The following is a 17,615-nucleotide window of genomic DNA, read 5'->3' as shown; positions in this document are numbered from 1 at the left end:
TTGTAGACAGTAACGATCGCCTTGGAAAGTCCACGCGGGATGCTGGGGGTCATTGGCTGACCAACACCAGGCACCTGACATTAGCATTGTAACAGCCTCGGGGACAAAGCAGGAGCGGGTGTGGAGTCGGCCTCTGTCCCTTCCCACAGTTCACGGTGGCAGTGTCTCCTTTATTTGGCTTTGTTTATTTTGCTAACAGGTTTAAAGCTGAATCCGCCAAGTTTGCATCTGCATAATGGGATGAGCAGGCCCAGGGGCTGGGCCTGGGGACCCTGAAACACCAGGCACGCCCAGTCCTTCGGTTGATCCCCCAAAAGACTGAACCCGGAGAGGCCCGTGGGCCTGGCTTGCCCGGGGCTGGCTGGTGGGGAGCCCCTTCCTGGTCCAGGCCCAGTCCGGCTTCTGGGACAGAAGGGGTTTTGGGAGGAATGAGAGTAATTTGGGGTGTGTTTCATACCACTGCATTTGATATCCTTAGCAACAGGGTTTTCAAGTCTTAAAATGACTGAAAACAAAATTAACCTGGGCTGCTTGAACTTATCAAAACATCTAAACTTTGCTTCTGAACACTCCCTAATTCACTTACCCAGTCTTCCTAGATAAACCGGTAAATTAGTAACAGGACTCAGCATGCGCCCTGTTTATATAAAGAGAATGGTGGTCAGTGGGCAGGTGGAGAAGTGGGCTTACCCAGGAGAGTGGGCTGGAGGTGTGGGTTTTTGGTATTTGGAACAGGGATTTCCCGAGAAACTGGTGTTAATCGTGCTTGTGAGGCAGTAGACCGCAAGGGAAAATCCTCCGTAGTGTTTTGGTCCTGGAGGTTGGTTAGATGTACTTTCGACTGGGGAGAGTGGCCGAATCTTGGTGGTCTTCTGCCTGGAGCTACTTGAGGCTGAAATTGAGAGCTCTGAGCAGTGGTAAGCTTGTGGAGCCCTGGACTCAGCTTCCTCTCCTGGAGGCCTTACCTGGGCCCTGAGCTGCTCAGCTGCTTCATGAACACTCGACAGGATTGATCATGGAACACGGGATGAAATTGGATAACAAATTGCCCCTGGAGAATTGACTGCTCCATCACCCCCTCTGCCCACTTGTGGAGAAACTGGCCCTTTTTAAATGGGTGGGGCTTGTTGAAGAGACATTTCAAGTAGCTGTACTCAGTTTTCAAGGCTTTGTGTTTTGTTTTATTACATGCTATATACTTAAATTCCCTTCATCCTTGATCTCTTTGACCCTGCCATATTCCCAGTTTCTGTCATTTGCGTTGAGGGGTTATTGGGGTTTTCCAAGAAACAGCAGATCTTAAGTACGCAGCATTTAGAAATGCTCTATCATCCATATTAACGACACCGGAAATGTTCCTTGCATGTGCACAAACTGGATAACCTTTGAGAATGCCCTGAAGACTCCCTGATTGCCCGGAATGACCTCGAGTCCTTTGCTTTATCCCTCGCGTTAGCTTCATTTGCCCTGGCTGGATGAGGCTGTGTTGCTCTCTGGGACACACATCTTCTAACTGCTGAGACTGGCTTGCATTGTGCGCTGGAGGAGAGGGCATGTGGACATGGTTCTCCAACATTAAAAATGAGGCTGATGGAAGAGCTGAGGAGCGCTGGCTGGGAGTGCAGGGGAGGGCAGTGGCTGATGTTTAGGAGAACTAGTAAGCTAACTTTTTTCACAAATGAACTGGAAACTCCCCACAACTCACCCCAGAGGCTTAGGAAATTAGCTTTCCCATCTAGAGGGATTACAAATGGTGCTTCTGAATTGTTTCTCTTTCTTAGAATGAGTGAGTGAAACCCTTCATGGCTTGTTTTCAAGGGGCCTAAGCTAAAAATCATATCATGTATGTTGTTAAATGCTTGAATTAAAGCAACTTAGAAGGAGGTCAAGACAGCCTTTTAATGGGTTATCAACAGTATGCAGCTAAAGTAAAAATAGTTTCTTATTTCTTTAGGCAATTTTAGTAACACAGTTTACGAAAGTAGACTGTTTTTTCTTTTCCTGCATTTCACTTTGAACGGATCCCAAAGTATGTATATTTCTGAAAGTATAATCAACATGAGCAAGTTATACCCTCCCCCCAACACACACATGGGCGTTTGTCACAGTCTGCCCCGTGGTTTCTTTGTGTTCATGCTCTGTCCACATGGATGCCAGCACATGCTGATGGAATACATGATATTGAGTTCTGGGCCCATTGAGTTATGAGGGCGCTAGGTTTCCACTGAGATGTGAGTAATAAGAGATCTCCAGAATCCTTGTGCCTCTACTCTGTGACATTGCGGGAGGTATTTGTCCCCAGGATGTCCAGACAATGGGAGAATTTGGTCTGGTGGCTCTCTATTTGGTAAATTCTTTATCAAATGAATCATTTGTAGTCCTGAAGCTAAACTTAAACAAAAAACAAACACACACCAAAAAGCAAAGCGAAAAACGAACCCAACGGCATAACTACCAGGTGGGTTGGCTAAATATTCTATTTTTCAGTAGATTGTCCATGTCAACCTGAACTGCAAACTCAGCAAAGCATTTCCTATCCTGGCCTGGTAGGTTAGTTATTTGTGCCACCTTACTTCTTTTTACTATTGGTATTTTTAATGTTTTTAAGAAAAGCTTCAAGTGCACTCAATTTAAATATTGCAATTTCCTTTTCTGAGCCAGTTTTGGAAAGTAGGATGGTTTTGCTGGTCAGTGATTAATGAAGATCTAAAATGCCATCGTCAGATAATAATAGATACTAATGCTTGTATGGTAATTTATAGTTTGCAAATTGCTTTTCACCTATGCCGTCATATTTTATATTTGAAATAATGTGGTAAGATGGGCTTGGCCCTTATTCTGTGTGAGGAGACTGGAGCTCACGGAGAAGGATGACAAGGCTTGAACTTGGCTCCTTCCCTTTGGAGCCTTGTGCCCCTGCTGAGATGGCGGTAGATAAGGAACATCCAAATGGTGCTGGATACAGTTGTCTTTATGAGGCTTCTGACCTGCTAGCAATACTGATGGAGCAGAGTGGAGTGTCCTAGGCGTGGGCGCTGCCTTTGCCCTGTGGCAGATGTGAGCAGGTATTGGTGGGAGCTGATCGATGTGTGAGTCCACTCTGGAGAAGAGCTATTTCAGTGAACTTCTGTCCTCACCTTGTTGTTGTGAGCCAGCATTACCCTGGAAAGGCTGCTCGAGGCGAAGGGTGCTTCTTCCTGTTTAATGGGTGTCTTTGTCTGCTCGGGCTGGCATAACAGAATACCACAGACGGTGTCAAACAGACATTTATTTCCCACAGTTCTGGAGGCTGGAACGTCCAAGATCAAGGTGCTGGCAGATTTGGTCCTTGGTGACTGGCTCTTCCTGGCGAGTAGACGCCCACCTTCCGGCTCTGGCCTTGCACACCCTTTCTTCTCTGCAGGTGGAGTGTCTCTGCGTCTCTTCCTCTTCTTTTTTTTTTTTTTTTTTTGAGGAAAATTAGCTCTGAGCTAACATCTGCTGCCAGTCCTCTTTGTTGAGGAAGACTGGTCCTGAGCTAGGATCTGTGCCTGTCTTCCTCTCTTTATATGTGGGATGCTGCCACAGCATGGCTTGATGAGCCGGTGTATGGGTTGGCGCCCAGGATCTGAACCAGTGAACCCGGGCCCCCCAAGCAGAGTGTGCGAACTTAACTGCTGCGCCACTGGGCCGGCCCCTTTTCCTCTTCTTAAAAGGACGCTAGTCCTTTTGGATTTGGGCCCCACCCTTAGGACATGATTTAACCCTGATCACCTCCCCAAAGGCTCTGTCTCCAGATGCAGTCACATTGGGGGTTAGGGCTTCAACGTGAATATTGGGGAGACAGTTTGGTTCATAACAGCATGTAACTGTGTTCAGAAACAGGGCTGATTATTTTAGGAAGTTGTCTTAGTTCCTTTACTTGGATCTGGAATCTGCTTGAGGACACCTGCCAGGGATGGTTACAGAGCAGTCAGAAGTGAGGAGGGAATGGCAACTCATTGTTGGTTGTAGACCTCGAAATAGGGAAGGAGCCTTGGTGCTGGGCTTCCAGAGGCTGGGCAGGCTCTAATAGAATGATTAAAGAGAGAAAACAGTGTTGACTGACTTCTGTTCATGAATGCGTCCCCTCTGCGTATGCGGGCTCAATTGCAGGTATGTTTATTTTGGATCAGGATCATGATAAAACATGAGATGTATGGAAGGTGTTGGATTTTGTGTGGAAACAAAAGTGTTTCCAGGCCCTGGATGAAGAGAACAAAGTGAGAGGGCGAGGGCCAGGGCAGAAAGGCCATCCACTCTGGGCCTGCTGTGGCAGTCTTCACCACGTGACGCATGTCCCTGCGGTGCCTGTGTGTGACAGTGTTTGGTAAAGCACACCCTGAGCACCACATGTCTGCGTCTGACCTAGGCGAGTTTGAGTTGTTGAAGGTGATTCCATAAGGCAGGGGGAATGTCTGTGTGACTGACAGCTCTCCAGCTCCAGATCTGTATGTTCATTCACAATTCATTCATTCATTCATATGAATTATCCAACTTCTTACCCATGATGTCCACCTAACACTGTGAATGTCACAAGCTGTATGCGCCACCTCCTGACATGCCTGCCTTCTCAGTTAATATCCCCATCATCGACCTACTCTGTCATCCATTTCTTCCCAAATCCCAAATATTGCTGACTTTACCTCCAGAAGATCTCTGAAACCTGAGCCCTGCTGTACCTTTTATTGCCTTTGTGACTTGGACTGTCAAAATACCTTTCTAACCACTCTTGCCAATCCATCCTGCTCATAGCACCCTAATATTCAAGTCTGGCCATGGTCCACGTTGGTGTCTCTCCATTGCCTTCAGGTCATGTCCCAAGTCCTCAGTGTTGCAGGTGTGGATCTGCACGCCTGGGCTCCCTGCCTCTAAATATGCCCCCAGCCCCCGAGTGGTCACAGTCACCTGCGGGTACACACTGAATGGCAGTTTGCTAATTGTGATGACAACACCGAAGTTTATAATGTTTATTTTTTTAGATTTTTTAATTTTTTTCCTTTTTCTCCCCAAAGCTCCCCGGTACATAGTTGTATATTCTTCGTTGTGGGTCCTTCTAGTTGTGACATGTGGGACGCTGCCTCAGCGTGGTTTGATGGGCCGTGCCATGTCCGCGCCCAGGATTCGAACCAATGAAACACTGGGCCGCCTGCAGCGGAGCGCGCGAACTTCACTACTCGGTCACGGGGCCAGCCCCTATAATGTTTATTTTAAAGACTTCTGTACATTGGAGCTGATTCAGTGTTACCCCTTGTAATAAAGGCATCACTACACAGCTCCGGCTTTGCACCTCAAAACTGTGCATGACCCTTAGAAGGAGAGACCGAGTGCAGAAGACACTCTGTGTTTTAATGTGGAGTGTTTTCCTGCAGATGCCCCTGGAGGTGATGCTTTGTCAAGAGCACTGCTGTCCCACTGAAATAAAAGGGAGCCACAAATGAGAGCCACAGATGTAATTTTAAATGTTCTAGTAGCCACATTAAAAATGTAAAAAGAAACAAGTGAAATTAATTTTCATAATATATTTTATTTTGCCCAGTAGATTTAAAATATTTTTATTTCTACTTGTAATCAGTATCAAATATCATAATGAGATAGTTCACGTTCTTTGTACTAAGTCTGTAATCCACCATGTTCTACATTTATGACATACTCCATTCCGTCTCTGTGATCTGGAGTGTTCAGTACCACACGAGGCCAGTGGCCACCATAGTGGAGAGTGCAGCTTATGATTTAAACTTCATTTGCTCTGTATTTTCTAAAGTTGAGATAGCTAAAAAGACATAATGGAAACAACTTAGATAATAATAATGGTAATTATTACTATTCCTTAGGGGGAAGGGTGTAATCTACACAGTTATAAGGAATGATGTACTATTTCATGCATGCAAACAATTTTAGAGTACTAAAGTCAGATTTGGTTGCATATAATCAAAATACCTTGTACATTTTACAGATACTTTAAAATGTGTTTTCAATTCTAGAGGTTAAGTTACCACTGTAGAATCATTTTTCTGGGTATTAGTATTCAACGTATTTCTGATACATGTTAAGTACTTAATTTCTAAGTATGGGAGCTAAAATCTAAAATCCTATTTTCTTTAGTGATCATTAGCTTCTCCCCTAATGCACGTGCACACACCCCCACCCGCCCCACAATGTGATGATTGTTCTAAGCACTTTACACAAAATAACTCCTTGAATCCTCTCAAAAACTGAGAGGGTACTTTCTGTTTTTATCTTGATAGATAAGGATATGCAGACGTGGCAGGGTGCCTTGCCTAAGGTTGCATGGTTAGTGAATTTCAGATCTGGAATTCAAACTCAGGCCTCTGACTTCTTGAGTCTCTGCTCTGACACTAAGTCAGGCACCGTCTCTTCGTGGAGATGTATCTGCAAATACATAAACAGAACCATAAACTTTTATTATGGTATAAGATTTGAGAAACATTGATGGGAAATCGTTGCTAGGGAGTGGAGCTTGGATATTGGTTTATTCTGGGGACCTCTTATCAGCCGAGTTGTGGAGGAAGCCTGCACTTTGGAAGGGCCTGAGAGTACCTAATAGCTGCTCTAGTGGTCATGGAGGGGGAGCTGCGGAGGGTCACAGAGGAGCGTTATTGAGCAGCATTGGCTTTGCTGCTCCTCTCCTCCAGCCCCTCCTTCCTGTGCGCTGCAGGCCAGTGGTCCTGAAAGGGGCAAACTCCAGCTCGGACGTGGACATCAGCATCCCCTGGAGGGCTCCTTAAAACGGGGCTGCACCCACCCCAGAGTGTCTGACGCAGAGGTCTGGAGTGGGGCCTGAGAATTAGCTTTTCGGACGAGTTCCCAGGTCATCTTTGTTGGGATGGGCACCACGCATCGAGAACCACTGCTGAGGGGTTTGCAGGATGAGTGGATGAGTGAAGAGGTGGTTCTGTTTTGTAGTCACAGCATTGTAATTTGAGAATGACTGGCAGGCCTCCCGCGTAGGTGCTATAGATAGGCCTGTGTGGCTGTGCCCCTCCTGATAGCTGTGTGGTGGGTTCCCCTGTTTTCACTGCTGTAGGGACTGAGGAGGCAGGAGCGAGTGTTCTCTCTCCTGCTTGGCCCCGAGCCCTTGTGTTGCTGGGACTCCTTCTGGAAGGCCGTCCTCGGCTGCTGCTGCTGTCCTTCATGAGTTCCCGTAGTTAAAGAAGGCAGCTGGGTCGGTGTCTGCTGAAGACCTTGGAGCGCACGCAGCACACCAAATCCTTTGCCTTTGTGCTCTCAGGACTCTGCAGGTCTTGAAGAATCCCAAAATGGCTTTGAAAATCTGCTTCTCAGGTCATGAGAGAGGGCAGGTTGAGTCTCAGCCTGGACTTTGGAAGACTGCTCTTACAAGGTTCGATGGGAGCTGTGACATTGGCTGCCGTTCCGAGCGAGTTTTGTAGTGCCAGACCGTCCTAAACCTACCCTTCCGTTTTTGGAAAACCCTCGAGGCTGTCAGAGCACTGGGCAGCCTTACGCTGGAGCAGATGGGACTGACGTACAACCAGGAGGCTGGTGTCTGTGGTGGGAAGCTTCTCTGTGTCCCAAGATCAGGGATGCGGTGGTTTCAGGTGGGTTACCACTTAGGCAGCTCCTCTGAATTAATTCACAGGCTTAGATTTGCTGTCAAACTGCTTCTCGTGTGGCCAGCTCTATATGTGGCATGCTCCAGGAGGAGGAGCAGCAAAGGTTTATTTACTTAAACAAGCTTAATAATTCTCCCAGCAAAGGTGGTGGCGGCAGCTGGGGAGATGTTAGAAGGCGGCGAGATCATAGTGAAACGCCTAGAAAGGTGCCAGTGGCCATCTTGTAGGACAAAGCCCGTCAATGTCTCCATCGATTTTCCTTAGAGGATGTGCCTCAGTTTAATATCTTAGGAATTTTGGCTGAGTATTTAAGGAGGTCTGCAAGTCAACAAATATTTTAATTATGTCACTTATGAGCCTGGCTACAGAAGAGAACAGTTGCCGTCTCTTTCTCTCTCCCTCTTGCCAGCTGTGTTCATTTTAAGGGCAATCGCTTTATAAGTTTGCATCCCAGTTGTCAAGTCTGTGCTTGGGGGAGTGGGGGGTGGGGGGGGTGGAGGAGTGGGGGGCTGGGGGGGTGGGGTGGCAGGGAGATGTCTGAATTGGTGATAAATAGCTCTCTTTCTTATTTCTCTGAGTGATGGAAGCCAGCTTGGGGACATTGGCATAAGAACTGCAAGCTGCTTGAGTATTTTTAAGAGATCAGGAAATAACAAGGGGTTCAGGGAGTTATTTTAGAGACAGTTTCAGGAAATTTGATCTAGGTGAATAGTGAATTTTCATCAAAGTACTTTTATTTTTAAGAAACATATTTAGGAGCAGAATCTGGCACGACAGATATAAAAACAGATTTTTCTTTCCATTCCTTTGGTTCTCCCCTGTATGTTTCGCATTTGTATGTGGCTCACTTAATGCACGCCCCCCACCCTGGCCATCTATCTTAAAGCCGTCTGTTTTCCATCTGCCTTCATTACCTGCACTCCTATGGTTTTCCCTTACATGTTCCAGTCATTGCCTTCTTTGGACCTGCCCAGCTTCTATTTAGAAGTTCTCTCCCCTTTATTAAAGCCATCTGTCTTGCTTCAGTTCCTTTCTCATCGTTTCCTTAGTAGGTCTGTTCTATCTGGCTCAGCAGATAAGACCCAGTGGCGACCATAAAGAAACGATGCCATTATCCTCTAATAAAAGGGGAGAGGGCATGACAGACGCTGCTGTTGTAATTTTCGTTTTGAAGTGAGCCTGGATGGAACCGAAGCATAGTTGATTTATTGTAGACGCAGGCTCAAGTGTTGAATATGTTGCTGCTTCAGCTCAGTTGTGCCATGAACCAGATGGACTCAGCCTGGTCAGGAAAGGTTATCTTTAATGTCTCAGGTCAGTGAGGGTTCCATCAAAGGAAGAAAATATGTTTTCAACCTACTGCCCGTTCATACATGCAAATTCCCTTTCATTTTTGGTTCTTACTGGTTGTTAGGTTTGAATTAAGAAATAAAAGCAGGTCATTTTTGCAAATACAAAAGTACCTTTTAAATGTTAATATTTGGGGGCTGGCCCTGTGGTGTAATGGTTAAGTTTGTGCCCTCTGCTTCATCAGCCTCGGGTTTTCGGGTTTGGATCCCCGGTGCAGACCTGCATACCACTCATCAAGCCATGCTCTGGTGGCGTCCCACATACAAAATAGAGGAGCACTGGCACAGATGTTAGCTCAGGGCCACTCTTCCTCAAGCAAAAAGAGGAAGATTGGCTACAGATGTTAGCTTAGGGCCAATCTTCCTCACAAAAAAAGTTAATGTTTTAAAAACTTAATTGAGATTTGAACCTCCACTCCTGTGTATAGATTGGTGGTCCTCAGCTGGGGGCAGTTTTGCCCTTATGGACATTTGGCAGAGTTGAGACATTTTGTAACTGTCCTGGCTGGGGAGTGTTTCTGGTATCTGGTAGGTACAGGCTAGGAATGTTGCTAAACATCCTACAATGCACAGGATAGCCCCACAACAGAATTCACTAGCTCAGAATGTGAGTATTTCAGCAACTTTGGTGTAAGAGAATGGGGCTCTACTTTGCTTAAACCTTTAAATTAATGGCACTTTTTCTTTCACACAGTTGCCCTTTTGGAGATCATTTTTCTTTTTTGAGAATTATTCTTTAATCACATAGCATGAATCTCTTACTAGATGATCCTAAAAAGGCTAAAAGAGTATTCTTTAATCTTTTATTTGGGGGAAGAGTGTAAAACTGCTTCAAATTTTTATGACCCTTACATAATATGCAATACAAATCCAAAGGTAAATTATTAATTGGTATTTCATTGACAACTGATTAATAAATTTTAACAAGAACAAATTTTTTAAAATTTCTTCCATTTTTATAAATATGAAAAATAATACCTATTTATTTAGAGAGCTAAACATGGTTCTTACACCTCTGCAGTTAAATATAAATATATAAAGGAGAAATATACTTTAATATAACTGCCTTAATCATGGTTTATCTGTAATGTTAGTGGTAAAGTATGGTGTACATTGCTTTTTTCATTTTCTTCTACTTATTTGGATCATATAAATGGGAAATTTTGATTTGTAGGAAACATTTTGGTATCTGGCTGAACTGTGATTAAAAACACATTCCCCTTATAATGTCCACTTATAGGGAAGTAATAGGGGTCCCTTATCAATTGCTTTTAATAAGGAATTGATTTTCAGCGTCTAGTCTAATCAAAGACATCTGTTTACTTAGCTCGGAATCTTTACAGTTGGTGATTGCAGAAAAAACATTTTTTGTTATGACTGAAGTTCCTAAGATTCTAGGTTCAGCCTGGTAATCGTTGAGCTGGTCACATCTGTTAGCTTCTGAATGTTTTATTTCCTTCTTTGTATAGTTCTAAAAAATAAACTCTTCAGGGGAGAGAGAACAAAAATACCACAAATTAGACCTTCTCCAGGGCAGAGGAAAGGGAAGATTATAATTTGGCTGTTAGCTCCCAGCGTCTAGGTTAGTGGCAAAGCCGCCTGTTAGCTGGCCTGGGGTACGATGTTGGTGTCCGCTGCTCTTTTTTCTTTCTAACTAGGCTCTTACTCCATAAAGTCGGATAAGCCTAGAAATGAAGAGGGCTGTCAATTAGAAGTCTCCTTGGCTTTATCTAGATCTATTGCGTATAAATCATTTCCTGTGTGTTGCTCTTCCTTTTTACTTTGTTGCTGCTTATCGCCTCTCTTCCTGTTCTGTTATTAGGACACAAAATCAGCACTTTGTAAATTTTTGAACTTTTCTTGGTGAAGATAGTTAAAAGTACAATCAATCTTTTCTTTTCCTTAACCCTCCTGTCCTCATGTGGACTGAGAAAGACCTTTGAAAATAATAGTAACTGTGGACAGATGTGACAATGCTGAAGTTATGTGCTATAACCCAGTGTGTGTATCTCGTTGTTATTTGTGTGTGCATCGTGTCGATTAATTCTCACAGCATTGGTGGAGGCGGGCAGGTGCCGTGAGTCAGCCCAGCCCCTGTGTTGATGAGGAAGGTGGGGGCCTTGTGGTGAGTGGCCGAGGGGAGACCTCAGGCCGGCTGGTCTGGGATGTGTGACATGCCCCAGATCTCCACTTCATTAGGGCTTTGTATTTATGTTAATGACATCTCCTCCTCCGTCAAGATAGTGTTTGCCTTTTAAGCAGTAACTCCGTCCCTTTTAATTATAATAGGAGCTGGACTAAAACAGTATCAGTCTGAACTTCATTAGTCTAAACTTGAACTTCGGGAAGCTTGCTTCATATGAGGAGCAGAGACGAAGCTTCTCCTTTTCACCTGCTACTAATTTGGCTCAAGCTGCACAGCTAATTTTTAACCTCTCTCGACCTCCTATCTGTTTTCTGTGAAACAAGGGCTTAGCTCTAACGTTTTTACGGGCTTTTATAGCTCTGCCATTCTCTATTTAAAAATTTGAACTGGATGGTTCCTTATGGGAGAAGTTTCTTCAGAGCAGAGTGGAATGAACTGACTTATGTGGTACTTTTTTGTGAATCTGGTTAGAGAACTGAAAGAGCACGTGTGTGGAGATGTAGAGAAAGCTGCGTTGTTCATCCTGATCTGAGGTACCATTGGACTGCTGTCCCGGTTCTGCTGTGACTGAGTTGTCACACAGGTAATACTCCTGAGCGCCGGCTGTGTGAGTGAGATGCCCTGCCAGGTGCTGTGCGAACACAGAGGAGGCAGACAGAGGGCTGCCGTCAGGGAGCTGCCAGACTAACCTGGGATCCATCTTACAGGTTCACCGCGGACTCTGATCCCAATGAACCAGTCTGTAAAATGCCCGTGCCCTCTCTGTGGGGCCCTGCGGGAGATACAAGGGAAGACACAGGGAAGGTCACTAAGGCCGGGTGGACTTCATTTCAAATAGTCCAGGGAAGGATAATATTTTCTTCAGGATTCTTAGAAACTCTTGCGGTACAGGCAGCCCTGGAGACGGTGGAGTGCCAGCTGAGCAGAAGGTGGCCCCCGTGCCAATTGTAAACGTGTCGCCAGCACAGCGGGGGCGGCGCCCTGTCCCCCTTCCCAGGGTTGCAGCTCTTCTTCCAGGGCCCGCAGGAGGTCCTGCCGCCAGCGTGCCTAGGATGGGTGTTTGATTTTTGGGTCAGCTCATCCGTAATTTTCAGATAATGTAAACTCTACTTATATGTTGCTTATTTGCTTAAGACCTTTAGATCTTAAAAATTAGTAAAACAGCTTGTTGGTGTTTTCAATGGAATGCTGGTGTTAGGTAGCACATTAATCCTTCCTTATTCCCTTTTTTTCTTTAATGATAATGGCATAAATGCACCACTCCATTACATTTTAATGTAGAAAAGATTTCCTTAGTCAGATTCCCACCGTGCCTGGATTGGTAATGAATATTGTGAATCAGCCCTGTCCACACATTCTACAGGTTTGTTTTTATCCTAGTAATGGTCTAGTTTGAAGTGTGTTTCCTTTTGTTTCTTTTGAGACTTAAATTATTTGCTACTCCATTATAGATGTTCTTTTTTGTATCTTTTAAATGCAGTGTTTCAAATTGTCGCCTTCTGCTTAACCGAGCACCCAAATCTTTGTGCCATTTTGACAGCATGTTGGTACGAAACTATTTTCTGAAGGTGGTCTGGTTTCACTGTTTCTCTTTCAGCTCCGTTCAGCGTCTGGAGGTAACTTCAGGCCAGCATTCAGAACAGTTCAAGTCATAATTAGTGATTGGTCCTCCACACTGCACAGGTTTACGTTTCCTTTAACTTTTGATGACATGGATTAGTGTAAAATAGTTTTTGTCATGTACTGTAATTAATTTGTGATACACTGTAATTTATGCTTAGTGGTCAAATGAACTCAATTTGAGAATAATGAGAATTTAATTTGAGGTATGAGTTTTGTGATGCTGTTTTAAAGATTGATTGGAAGACATTGACTCCTGGCCCTTGGGGCCTTAGTAGGACAGAATTTAATGCATGTTAAGTAAATTTGTTTTGGGTCTCATTCAAGGAAGCAGGCTTTGTTTGTTTACAAACTCATGCAGTGTATTATTTTACATATTCAAGTACACATAACGTGTTCTCTGTTTGAAGAACAACAAAAATTGTACTGTTTCCACCGTGTAATAGCCTTATTCTATGGTGTTAATCAATAAGTGTGTTTATGTTCTTTTGTTAACGATAGTTTTTACTAACTTTTCCAAAGTTCAGTTTGTAATTGTTGAAAGTCATCCATGTTATTCTTTGCATATATATTTATGTGTAGTATATATAGTCCATACATATTTTTAAGTAAACATTTAATTTTGTAATAGTTTTAGACTTATAGAAAAATTTCAAAGATAGTACAGAGCATTACCATACCCAACATACAGTGTCTGCTATTATTGGCATCTTATGTTACTCTGGTACATAGGTCACAACTGATGAGCCAGTATTGGTACATTATTATTAACTGAAGTCCATGCTTTATTTGGGTTTTCCTAGTTTTCACCTGACGTCCTTTTTCCGTCCCAGGATCCCGTCCAGGATCCCATCTGGGCATCACATCTCCTTAGGCTCCTCTCGGCTGTGACAGTTTCTCAGCCTCTCCTGTTTCGATGATTTGACAGTTTTGAGGCGTACCAGTCAGGTGTTTCATGGAACGGTCCTCCGTTGGGAATTGTCTGATGCTTGTCTCATGATTAGATTGGGGTTCAGGCCTTTTGGTAGGACGACCACAGAGGCGAAGTGCCATCTTCATCATGTCTTATCAAGGTTGCGTACCATCAATGTGACAGGTACTGTTGGTGCTGGCGCGGGGCTGAGGCAGTGTCTGTCAGGCTTTTCCATCATAGAGTTGTCTCGTTTTTCCTCTGTCCACACTGCAGTCTTTGGAGGAGTTACCTTCTGTCTCCTTGAGGGCTCGCATCTACATTAGTTATTTGGAATTCTGCGTGGGAGGTTGATTTATTCTTGCAGTGGCGATGGAAGGCGTGGCTGCACTGCCCTGTGCTACTGTTCCAGAGGAGGTAAGCTGGGAGTGCTCCAGCACAGTGTTCTAGAATGTGGTCCTGGGGGATTCGTTAGGGACGCAGGTTCCCGGGGCCTGCTGTGGACCTTCTGACTCAGTGTCCTGGGAGGGGTTGGTTTGGAATTCTTCCTGTTGAACAAGTTGCCCAGGTGGTTTTGATGCGTATTCAAGGTTGAGAACCACTGCTCTGTGCTACCGTTTGAGTCCTTCTGACTTTTTCCTCCTGAATGTGTTCGTGTGTCCAGAGTTGGGCTCTCACCCTCCTCCTTGCTGTCCGCACCTCTTCCCTGCTGGTAGCGTCTAGTCCCGTGGCTCCCCTGCAAAGGGCTTCTGTCCTGACCACCCCGCGGGGTTATACTCGTCTGAGTGGCTCACTTGGTGTAAACGTAAGGCCGTTCTTTGCTTTCTGGGTAACCTCATCCTCACTGAGGTGCCCTCAGAGTCCCAGAGGAGCGGGACATAATGGAGTTACCACTGCGTGTCAGGTCAGTCTGGGCCAGAGTAGGGAGGTCCTCAGATGCCAGGCTTGTCTGAATGGTTTAGTCACGTGTGTGTGTGAGGAAGCGTGTGATGGTGAAAGTGTCCTGTGCCCTCTGTCCAAGTTTGGGCAAATAAAAACCTGCAGCGAATCTTCCTGGTTTTGACCTGTGCCCGATGCCTCGTCCATCTCGCGCAGATACCCTATTTGAAGTGGAGGGCGGTGGCCGGAAATGGTTCCTCCAGCTGGAGGGAGTGCTGAGTGGCGATGCGACTCCTGTAGCAGGGAGGGGCACACCCGTCTGTGGACAAGGGCCCGAGACGGCTGCCGTCAGCGTGACCTGGTGGCCCTCACAGCCTGCACAGGTGCGATGACCTGCCCAGGTGCAGTGACATAGCTTCAGTGTGCAGTGAGTGGGGGTCTGGGCTGGGTAGGGGTCCGCTCAGAAGCTGGCGTAGGGAGGGGCTTGGAAGGGCCTCTTTTCCTCCAGTGGCTGACTGAAGGTTCTAGAGAATCTTCTCGAGAGGGAGGAGAGTGACCTTTCTCTTGGGTATAGAAAGGGTCAGAGTTGAGCCCTGTGTCCCTGTCCTCTTTATCCCTCCCCTCCTCACCCTGATGGCACGACTCAAGGGTAGGGGTGGAAGGCCTCGTGGGGAGACTGCTTCCTGTTCCACCTTCCCCAGAGCTGTGAGGATTAGAGACTCAGTTGTATTCATTCACAGGAATATAATTTGTATTAGTGCATTTTGTTTATTAAAATTGACTGAATATAAACATCTGCAGTGGCTTTTTTGAACATTATTTCCTTTAAATTTATGCCTCTGTATTAAAGTATAATTTATGATTTCTATTTTGACCTACAGATTTCTGATAATTTTTAAAAAATCTTGTCTTTTTCCTAAATTTCTGTTTTGACTAGTTTAAGGTTGTTTCTGTGAATTTTGGTGGTTGTGTGTAGAAGAATGACTTGACGTGAAAGTGACGACTCCCGCTTTACTGGAAAACATTTAAGGATAGCATCTTTGAAATTGGCTGGTCTTGGATTTTTTTATAGCAAATCTGTTGGAAGCATAGTTTCCATATGGAAGAGTAGGGTTGAACAAGGGGATCTTTTAAGCTTTCTTCCAGCTCTCAAGGAAGCGGGTAGCAAGCAGTAGGTGGAGCGTCAGCCAGGGGCTGGGTCCGGGTCTGGCCTCTGCCTGCCTGCCGTAGCCGCTTCCACAGGAGCATCGTTCCTGCTCCTCACAGCAGCAAAAGAGCCTGTGCCCCGAGGCTGAAAGCAAGGGATTTGCTGAGTCTGATGGCCCGTGTTCATGGCCTAACGTGAAGTTCTGAGTGATTCTCCAGAGTGGGAGTCCTTAGCCCGGGGGCCCTGGCTGTGAGTGAGTAGACTTTAGGGGGTCCATGAACTTGGGGTGAGAAAACTTACATTTTTATTTTCACTAGCTTTTAACGGAAATTTAGTACAGTCATGGGTTGCTTGACAGGGATTCTGAGAAACGTGTTGTTAGGCTATTTCGTCTGTGCGAACACCGTAGAGTGCACTTACTCAGCCTGGATGGTACAACCCGCTACACGCCTAGGCTCTGTGGTGCTTCCACCATCATATGTGTGGGCCGTCGTGGACCGAAACGTCGTTATGCAGCTCATGACTGTTTCGTTCATTGTGAGTGTAGGCAGCATGACCGGTGACGTGTGGTCCGCAGAGAAATGACCGGTGTTTTCATATCACACCGTGGTGGTTGCAGAGACGTGAGATTTGAACTGCTCATCATTACTCTGGGGTTACAGTAGTTCTTAGATCTGCTGCTGCACCTTCTTTTTTAGTGTGTTAATAAAGAAGTACATATGTGTCCGAAATTTGTCTTGTAAATAATATTTTTAATAACTGTGTTTTAATGTAATTGCATAAAATGAAAACCATTTCAAAGCATCCTGAGGGGCAGGCCTGGTTGGGACCCGGGTGCTGTCCTTTGGGTGATGGAGCCTCTGGGACCTAGGCCTTGGACCAGAGGCAGCCTACACTGGCATTGCAGAAAAGTAATTTAGATATGCTGCCTAACAGAGCTCTTTTTAGTCATGCAGTGATGACAAAATGTCCCCCATGTGGATAAAATAAAATCCATTCTCTAAGAGATACATCTAAAAAGAATTTTGTTTAAATGGGATAGAAAGCCTAGTCATTGTTCTTGTAAATTTAAGTAGTCATAGGGGGAAAATATATATTCAACTTATTAGCTAAAAAAAGCCCACTAATGTAAACAGTATTGTGGGATTTGTGATTATTTAATATTCTAGATTTTGAGTTGGGTTGTGGATTTGGTACTTAGGGGTCCATAATACCTTCTAATATCAGGAGAATGTCAATGAACTTTTAAAAATCTCTTGCATAAAAGAGTTTGACTTTTTACTTCTCATGGTGTAATGACAAAATTGTCCCTGGAGTTTTTGCCCCATATTTAACAGAAATGTTATAAATTAAAAAATAATGTGGAAAAAGAATCGATGCGTGCATGGCTGGCATTGCACTTCCCTGTATGTGGAACTATAAATACCAGCTGCTGGAAATTCCTTTAAAATGATGGGCTGTGTGGAGCAAAGTTTCTAAAGCATTAACGTGGGATAATAATCGCTGATATTTATTGGCACAACGTTTTGTATGCCTTGTCTGATTTGATCTTCGCTGCAGCTCTGCAGGTGCCCGTATCCCTGTTTAACAGGTGAGGTTAGCGACTTAGAAAAGCTCAGTAATTTATCCGAGGGTTACTCATGGCAGCCTCTCTTTGGAGAGTTTTCGAGTGTGTGTTACATTGTCAACGTGTGCCGGGACCCCTGGCGTGGGCCGGCTTTGCATCTTCACTGTGCAGGTTAGTGAGAGTGTGCGAGCAGACGTCCACATCCCTCGTCGTTTCACTGCTGGAACTTGGGCGGGCGCGCCGCCTCCTGCGCAGCTGTCTAGCCATCCAAGGACTGCATCCCCTTCCTCGCAGGAGCCTGCAGACTGCTCTGCTTCAAGGTGCAGCCACAAGGCTGCCTCCCACTCAGGGGCCCTCCCTCCCCTGAGAAAGCGGGTGGGCAGC

The 17,615-nt window shown here is 45.2% G+C and overlaps 1 protein-coding gene across 3 annotated transcripts in view; it reads left to right on the top strand.

Annotated features, from left to right (window-relative positions):
• The window catches only part of NCK2 (NCK adaptor protein 2), a 143,507-nt gene that overhangs the window by 1,310 nt on the left and 124,582 nt on the right, over positions 1-17,615 (top strand). The window lies entirely within an intron of this gene.

Source organism: Equus asinus, chromosome 6 (genome assembly GCF_041296235.1).
Source record: "Equus asinus isolate D_3611 breed Donkey chromosome 6, EquAss-T2T_v2, whole genome shotgun sequence".
Lineage (NCBI taxonomy): Eukaryota > Metazoa > Chordata > Mammalia > Perissodactyla > Equidae > Equus > Equus asinus.
Note: the sequence above shows the minus strand (reverse complement) of the source record. Positions and strands in the feature narration are given on the sequence as shown.